We start from the raw sequence: 7,647 nt of genomic DNA on the forward strand, positions 1-7,647 counted from the left end.
TGCACAGTGACCTCCAGATCTGCTCTGCTCTCTCCCTGGTGTTTTGCTGAGTCAGAGGACCCAGGCTGCAGAAATCCTCACCAACTCCTCTCCAGGCCTCTCCAAAAGGTCACTTACATAAAAATTCACATGGTTTCCTTTTTTTCTTTCCCCACAAAGAGAATTTTCAGGTTTTATGATTGATTTAACAACCACTTAAATGTTTTTCCTAAGAAATAGTAAATTAAACTTGTTGTGATGACTCATGTCCGTAATCCCAGCACTAGGAGGCAGGAAGATTCATGTAAGTTTAAATTCAGCTTGGGTAGCAGAATGAGACCTCATCTGACCTCCAGTGGAAGAAAGTTAGCAAAGTTTTAAACAATCCACGTGACATTAAATACAACAAAAGGTTATGGTCCCTTGGTTCATCTGAAAGAGTGAAGATGAGCTGTGTTTTTTAGAAGTTTCTTGTTTGTTTGTTTGTTTGTTTGTTTGTGATGTTCCCAGCACTTTAAATGGCTTATTGATAAAGAAGGCCCATGCGTAGTCTGGGAAGGGCCACTCACTCTCTTACAGAAAATTCTGCATTCGAATCAGACGATTCGATGGTGTTCAAATCCGTGTTATCTTATAAATGTGATTTCAATATATCTGCCAGAGCCTGACAAATACAGAGGGAGATGCTTGCAGCCAACCACTGAACTGAGCATGAAGTTCCCAATGGAGGAGTTAGAGAAAGGACTGAAGGAGCTGAAGGGGTTTGCAACCCCATAGGAAGAACAACAATATCAACAGAACAGATCCTCCAGAGCTCCCAGGAACTAAACCACCAAACAATGAGTACACATGGAGGGACCCATGGCTCCAGCCGAATCAATGGAAGGAGAGGCCCTTGGTCCTGTGAAGGCTCAATGCCCCAGTGTAGGGAAATGCCAGGGCGGGGACATGGGAGGCAGGAGTGGGTGGGTGGAAGAACACCCTCATAGAAGCAGGGGGTAGGGGGATGGGATAACAGGTTTCAGGAGGGGAAACCAGGAAAGGGGATAACATTTAAAATGTAAATTAAAAGATAAACAATAAAAGAAAAAATAAAATTTAAAAAAAGGGAGAAAAAAATTTTTCCTAAGGAGCTCCAGCCATGATCCATTAATCAGGTAGCAGCACGTGCACTTCCAACCCATAGACCAGTTTGTCCTCTCTGTGGATTTGCTTTGTGCAAGCTCCATCTGGGAACTGGTCCTGTGGTGCCTCTTCTCACTGCATCACTATCCTTGTCTGTGGTCTCTGAGATAGCATCTCAAGTACCCCAGGCTGGCCTCGAACACACAAGGTTATACTGAGGATAACCTTGAACTTCTACCTCTCTCGCTTCTCCCTCCGGAGTGCTAAGATTATGGGGCACACCCCCACCCAGGCTGTATAGAACAGTCTACCCACTGAGCCACACCCCCAGCCCTGTACTCTAGTTCAAATCCTTCCCTTCAACCAGTGAAACCAATGTGCTTGCTGATACTGGTACATTTGAGAAAACTTGGACTTTAACTCTTCCTAAAAGTTCCTGCCTTCAGGGTGCTTACTTCTCTTGGGAAGAAGGTGGGACAGACAGACAGACATGGTTAAGGCTGTGGGGTACTGAAGGCTCTGTGGGGAGACTGGATTGGTAGTGTTAAGCTGGGAGTGCTCTCATCAGCTCACAACAAAAAGAATTTCTCTGATGAAAGAGCACTGATTGTGCTTTCAGACCCATTGTTTGAGCACAAAAGATGCTTTGTTTCCCCATTAAAATAGTCATCGAGATCCCCGTTGATCTATTAATTCATAGCTATTATAATGAGGCTGGCAATTAGATTTTGGTACTCCTCTACTGTAAACATTACTATTTTGAACCCTAATTATGATGTTTGCAATAACTCATACCATTAGAATACTTACTGGTGACTGTTAACTTCACAGCCTCAAAAAAATGTGCCTGTATTTGAGTTTTACAATGTCCAGGTCTGCCCCGTGATTTATGTTATGCCAGTGAGCGAGGCCCACTTGGAATCCATGAAACGTCAAACCAGAAAAACAACAGCACTTTATCACCGCACGGCTGCGAGCGCTCATTTACAATTTTATAGTGCACCCTCTTGATACAGGGAACTAGGGGGACTTCTGAACTCTTTAAAACCATCTTTATAAAGATTTTCCTGAGCTAGTAATTTTAAATGACTATGGTGCCTTGTCAAGGGCCCTTAATTAAAATCATCTCTGCATGTCAGCAAGAGGGATGGCGGGGAGAATGATTTAAAGACTGCAGACAAGTCTAGGTGAATGCTTCTCTCCATCATTTGAACACTTGTCTTTCGCTAAAGTGATCTCCGATTGATTATTTATGTACATCTGGCAAATTTTCTGGAATTAAAAAAAAATTAAATGTCTTCTGTTTTCATCCCTCTGACCTTGTCAGAGAACAACACGATAAGGGTGGAGCTTCTGCCACAAAACAACCAAAGTGTTCTGTCTGGACTGAAGCTCATTCTATCCTCAGGCCCAGGTAGATGGACCTTAGCGCACGGTTCCCAGGAGTGCGTAGTTAATAGAAGATCGATGGCTTATGCCGACTTTTTATTCTTTGTAATTCTGAGAGCCGTGACTATTATAAGTAATGGTTGGAATGACCTGACATGCTTTTATCCCAGCACTACGAGGTAAGAGGGTGACAAGTTCAAAGCCAGCCTGGACTGCACAGTGAAGGACAGAGTATGTAGTCCAGCACTAGAACTGTCAAGAAAGCCCTTTGTCGGTCCACTCCGCCCCACCTTGGCAGAGAAGAAAACAACCAACTGACTCAAAACACCAAAACACGGACAAAATACACTCCTCAAAGTCGTAAACTAACCTCATATCGGATCAGGGGGGAATAACATGGAAGATGTCACACTCTTATTCTTGGTGGGAAGGGTGAGGCCAAGTTCTCTGTGGCTGGGATAGAATCTGAATTTGAATGGCCTCTCCCTCAGCTTTGCCAGAATGCACTCTGTTTCCCAGAATGCACCCTGTTTCCCAGAATGCACCTTGTTTCCTAAACTCTACAGTTCACTTTCCAGAATGGAGCTCCACCATCTTCTAGTCACCTTGACGGCCTCTCCTGAGCATCCCTGCCCTTATTCTGTGCTCTAAGTCCCTTCAGAGTGATGTGAGAGCCTGCGTGCGTGGGCAAGTCAGGTGTGCACTCCTCCCATGGGCTCTGGGAAAGTGAGGAGCTGCCGGCTTTCGGATTGCTGTTGGCTGTAGACCAGGGAGACTCTAGGCTGGCTATGGTCCTGGGTTTCGGGAATTTGGGGCTGGCTGTGGTCCTGAGTGCAGGGAGACTCTGGGCAGGAGGTGGAGCATTGAAACCTGGAATTGATTCTCTCCTGTGCTTGTGGTTGAGCCTTGTTTTCAGGGTTTTGATAATATCGCAGAGTATTTCCAGAGTGGATCCTCTCTAAAGGAAAAGAAAAAGTTAGAGTGTAAATCTAGGTAGTGATTCTCTTCAAGCATGAGGATCTGAGGCCCTCTCCCACCTCAAACATCCACGGCTTGCCCTCCTTACAAGGTGGATGGAGCAAGCAAGCGGTAAGATGCAAATCGCAGACTTGCTTCGATTTCTTGATATGGGATTCAGATAAACGGCCGCTCACACTCCTTATAGTCTAATAAGACCTGGGCACGATGGAGAATATTAAAATTTTCCGCAAGGTCTACAGGTTTTAATACAGTTTAATCAATGGTTTGTATATGACACACACTTAATTTTTAGGTTAATCCAAATTCGCTTTCTTGTGTGCTATAAGCCAGATGTTCAGAGACAAGGAAACGTTGAGCTGATTATTTCTGTGTGTGTGTGTGTGTGTGTTTGGCTTGGGGCATAAAATCATTTTTCCCTCTTCATCGGGGGTGTTTTCAATTACAATTATGTTTTCACTGCAAATACCTTAAAAAAAATTAGCGGATATGTTCGGTTATTAGTTTAGCTTTCAGCATACTGGTATTTACTCAGTTATCCTGTTCTATGCTTTTAAGGAACCCATGCGGATGACAAGCCCAATAACATCAAACGTGTACAGAGTTTCACTTCTTTCTCTCCCTTCCTCAACATAAAAGCCCAGCAAAGGGTTCACGGTCTCTGCCAACTCCGGGGAGAAGACATGTGCTGGGCAGATGGCTGCGTGATCCTCAGAACCCCCGGGGACCCACCCTGTTACATGTGCTTGTGGCTGCAAAGACCAAAGGCCCTGGATGGGTGGACGTCTATCCAGAGGCCTCTGTGGTCACGGAGCCCTCAGAACTCGTCCTGAACCACATGGAGTAGCAGCCGCTCTACTGTTAGGGGATGGTTATGGGAAGTAGTACTGGGATGTAGCTACTCTGTGACTTGCGGTAAGTCTCCTCGCCCACCGATGGGAAGGGTATTTCCTGCTGGGAATGTTCACACGATTGGTGAGGATAGACTTTCAAGACTCTCCATCCTTGGCGCTTCTGAAGTGCCCTTCCCCTCACCAAAGCTTATTACATAGACTGTTCCAGTCAAGTCATGGGGGTGGGGGTGTTAAAGACTTCATGAAGGGTCAGACGGAGTTCTACGAAGGCCCTGTGTTTGCCCTGCCGGCGATCCTCTACCCTAATTTATCTCTACAGGTGCAGCCGTTGCTCTCTCCAACCTGGGGACCTCCAGAGAAGCAAGCTCAAGCAAGTGGCTCCACTTGCGAATGCGTTCCACAACCCTGCTGCCTCACTCATATTAATATTTTTATATCTGCGGTTTATCAAGATGTTTATAACTATGTTCTATGGGTTTTCTTTTGGTCAGAGCTGTGTTGGTGCGGGCGCCGACATCTTTTCAATTTTAGTTTCGCTCGAACCTAGAGTTTAGATGATTCTTGGGCTAGCAAGAGATAGAAGAGACACTTCCGTGCTCATCCCAGAGGCAGGATGGAGCAGACAGCATCTTCAGCAAAAGCGGGGAAGGCAGTGTGGGCATGGCTGCTGCCCCCCGGGGTGCTGGTTCTCCGTTTGTTTGCTTGTCCTCCTTCACTCCTTCTCTCTGCCTCTTTCTTCCCTCTTCTCTGTGACCCTACCTGCTCCAGGCCCCTGCTAGGTACCCTCCACATGGAGCGGGTACATCTGCCTTTACGCACTTCCAGATAATGACAGAAGATACTTATGGGGTCTCCAGACGAGCACGGAGTTTGGCCTAACTGCTGTCCTATTCCCATCGGTATGACTACAGATCCCAGTGGTTGACAACCCACAGTTGTTCACGTGTTGCTTATTTGTCTAAGAGGGGACAGGGTGTCCTGATTGCCTGTTGTCTGAATGTAAACATCAAATCACAGGTAGAAAGGAAGGAAGGAAGGAAGGAAGGAAGGAAGAAAGAAAAAAGAAAGAAGGAAGGAAAGAAGGAAGGAAGGAGAGAGGGAAGGAGGAATAGAGGGAGGGAGGAAGGGAGGGGAGGAAGGAAGGAAGAAAAAAAGAAAGGAGAGAGGGAGGGAGGGGAGGAAGGAAGGAAGGAAGGAAGAAAATAACAAACCAAACAAACCATATTCCCCCAAACAAGCAAAGAGGGAATGATTTCTAGAAGGGAAGGGAAAGGAGTTCCAGGCTGTATACAGCGCACACACTTCCTTTCCTGCACACCCTTTCTTGAGCTGAACTACAGAGCACTGTAGAGCGTTGGTTCCAGGAGCTTTGCCTGGGAGCTCTCAGCTGTGCCTCCTTCCCATACCACCCGAGTTCATCAGACCACGTGGGGTCGCTGAGTTGGGCTTTCTTTTCACTCTTACAGAGTGCACGATCTTTTGGTAGAGGAACGAACCTCACTGGACTTCCCACTTCTCCTCTGTAGCACAGGGTGATGTGTGTCAGCTCCTTCAAAACTTGTGCCGGAAAGCCTGAATGGAAGCCCGGGCCAGCTGCCGCTGGGTTGATAACCACCGCCTTCCAGCCCGTAGCTTTGCTCTCTTCTCTCCAGAGGGTAGTGGGAAAGAGTTACCATTTGCTTTTGTACTTGGGACAGGATAGATGACCCCAGATGACCCAGAGTCTTTGACAGGCACCTGAGTACTTGTCTTGAGTCTCATCTTTATGCAGAAAAAGTAATGCTAACACATGCTGGTATTTGTCTAGTCAAACCTGTTGTTCCTGTACTTGTTGCTTTCCTGGTCATAGTGAGCAAATGCCCCCACAAGATGCAACTTAAATGAGGAAGGGCTTGCTTTGGCTTAAGGTTTAAGAAAAGATCTGGTCTGGTCAATCATGGCGACAGGAGTGGGAAGCAGTTAGTCACACCCTGTTGGGAGTCAGGAAGCAGAGCTTGAACAGGAAGTCAACAGGCTATAAAACCTGACTTCCTACAGCAAGAATCCATTGCCTAAAGGTCGAACAACCAAAATGGTGCCCCAGTTGAAGTCTAAGTGTGTGAACACATGAGCCTATGAGGGACTTCTTCCATTTAAACCTCAGCATCCCTCGTCTTCCTTAGAAGGGCTCTGCTTTTGTATGGCTGCATCATTGTGTTACATCCAGGAATTTCAGACACTGGAGTCTCTAGAGAAACAGAACCAATACCATATGTGTGTGTGTGTGTGTGTGTGTGTATGTCTGTGTGTGTGTGCGCATACATGCTATCCCACATGTGTGCAAGTATGTGCATATATATGTGTGTGTGTGTGTATATGTGTATGTGTGTGTGCATACATGCTCTCCCACATGTGTTCAAGTATGTGTATATATGTGTGTGTGTGTATGTGTATAGGTTTATGTGTGTGTCAGCTTTCAAATGGTAACAATATTAGATTCACACTGAGCTGAGAACCTGAATTACTCAGCGTTTGAGGCCAGATGCCTCAGTAGTCAGAGTCGTTCCACACTGGCCATCTGTCATGGCAGGTGGGGTGTGTGGCAACTGGTAGTTATTCAATCCACAAGGCTGGATACTTCAGCCATCCCACCCAGAGTTGGAAGCCTAAACACTTCTTGAAGAACCACTGGTTGCTAGTCCATGATGATTACCTAGAAGCACTGGTTCTGATCTCAGGGAAGAAATGAACCACAGTGGGATAGCTAGAGTGAAGGCCAAGGAGCAAAAGGTCCGCTGATATTTCTTCTGACATAGCTTCTTACCTGGGATGCTACCAGAAGGTGCCACCTACAACTTGGGTGGGTCTCCCCATACAGATCAAAGCAATCATGACAGTTCTTCACATGAGATTCAGCTAGGTGATTCTAATTTGTGACAAGTGTCAGCTTGACATTAAAACCAACCATAATAGGTGGTTGGCTCTATCTTTCACCAGATGGGTCCTAGAAGGTCAAACTATGTTCCTTCCAAACTTGGGAACTTAGAGTAATCTTGACCCTTGAGGCCTGGGGTGGTGGGGCTGCTAGGAAGCCTTGGCCAAGAGACCTATGGGTAGTTTTTGGAGCCCAGAAATGACTATGAACTTCACACTCCATGGACAACCTTCAGAACAAAACCACCATTTGAACAAAGCTAAAGAAAAGAGGAGGTGAGACATTCTATCACAGGAGCCCTGTTTTACTGCAAATTACCATTGATCCTGAGGGTCATATCTTTTCATGCTACAAAATATATAGTGATGCGGGACTTTTAGAAAAATCTCAAAGTCTTAACAGAAATTC

The 7,647-nt window shown here is 46.0% G+C and overlaps 1 long non-coding RNA gene across 2 annotated transcripts; it reads left to right on the top strand.

Moving 5' to 3' along the window:
* The first annotated feature begins 2,334 nt into the window (after window positions 1–2,334).
* LOC108348828 (uncharacterized) lies at window positions 2,335–4,792 on the top strand. Of its 2 annotated transcripts, XR_001842163.3 has the most exons (3): window positions 2,335–3,189; window positions 4,030–4,386; window positions 4,645–4,792. It is a non-coding gene; the product is annotated as an uncharacterized LOC108348828 (long non-coding RNA). The 2 variants fall into 2 exon arrangements; XR_005496159.2 differs by having other exon boundaries at window positions 2,335–4,386.
* The last annotated feature ends 2,855 nt before the right edge of the window (window positions 4,793–7,647 follow it).

This window comes from Rattus norvegicus, chromosome 18, assembly GCF_036323735.1.
Source record: "Rattus norvegicus strain BN/NHsdMcwi chromosome 18, GRCr8, whole genome shotgun sequence".
NCBI classification, from domain to species: domain Eukaryota; kingdom Metazoa; phylum Chordata; class Mammalia; order Rodentia; family Muridae; genus Rattus; species Rattus norvegicus.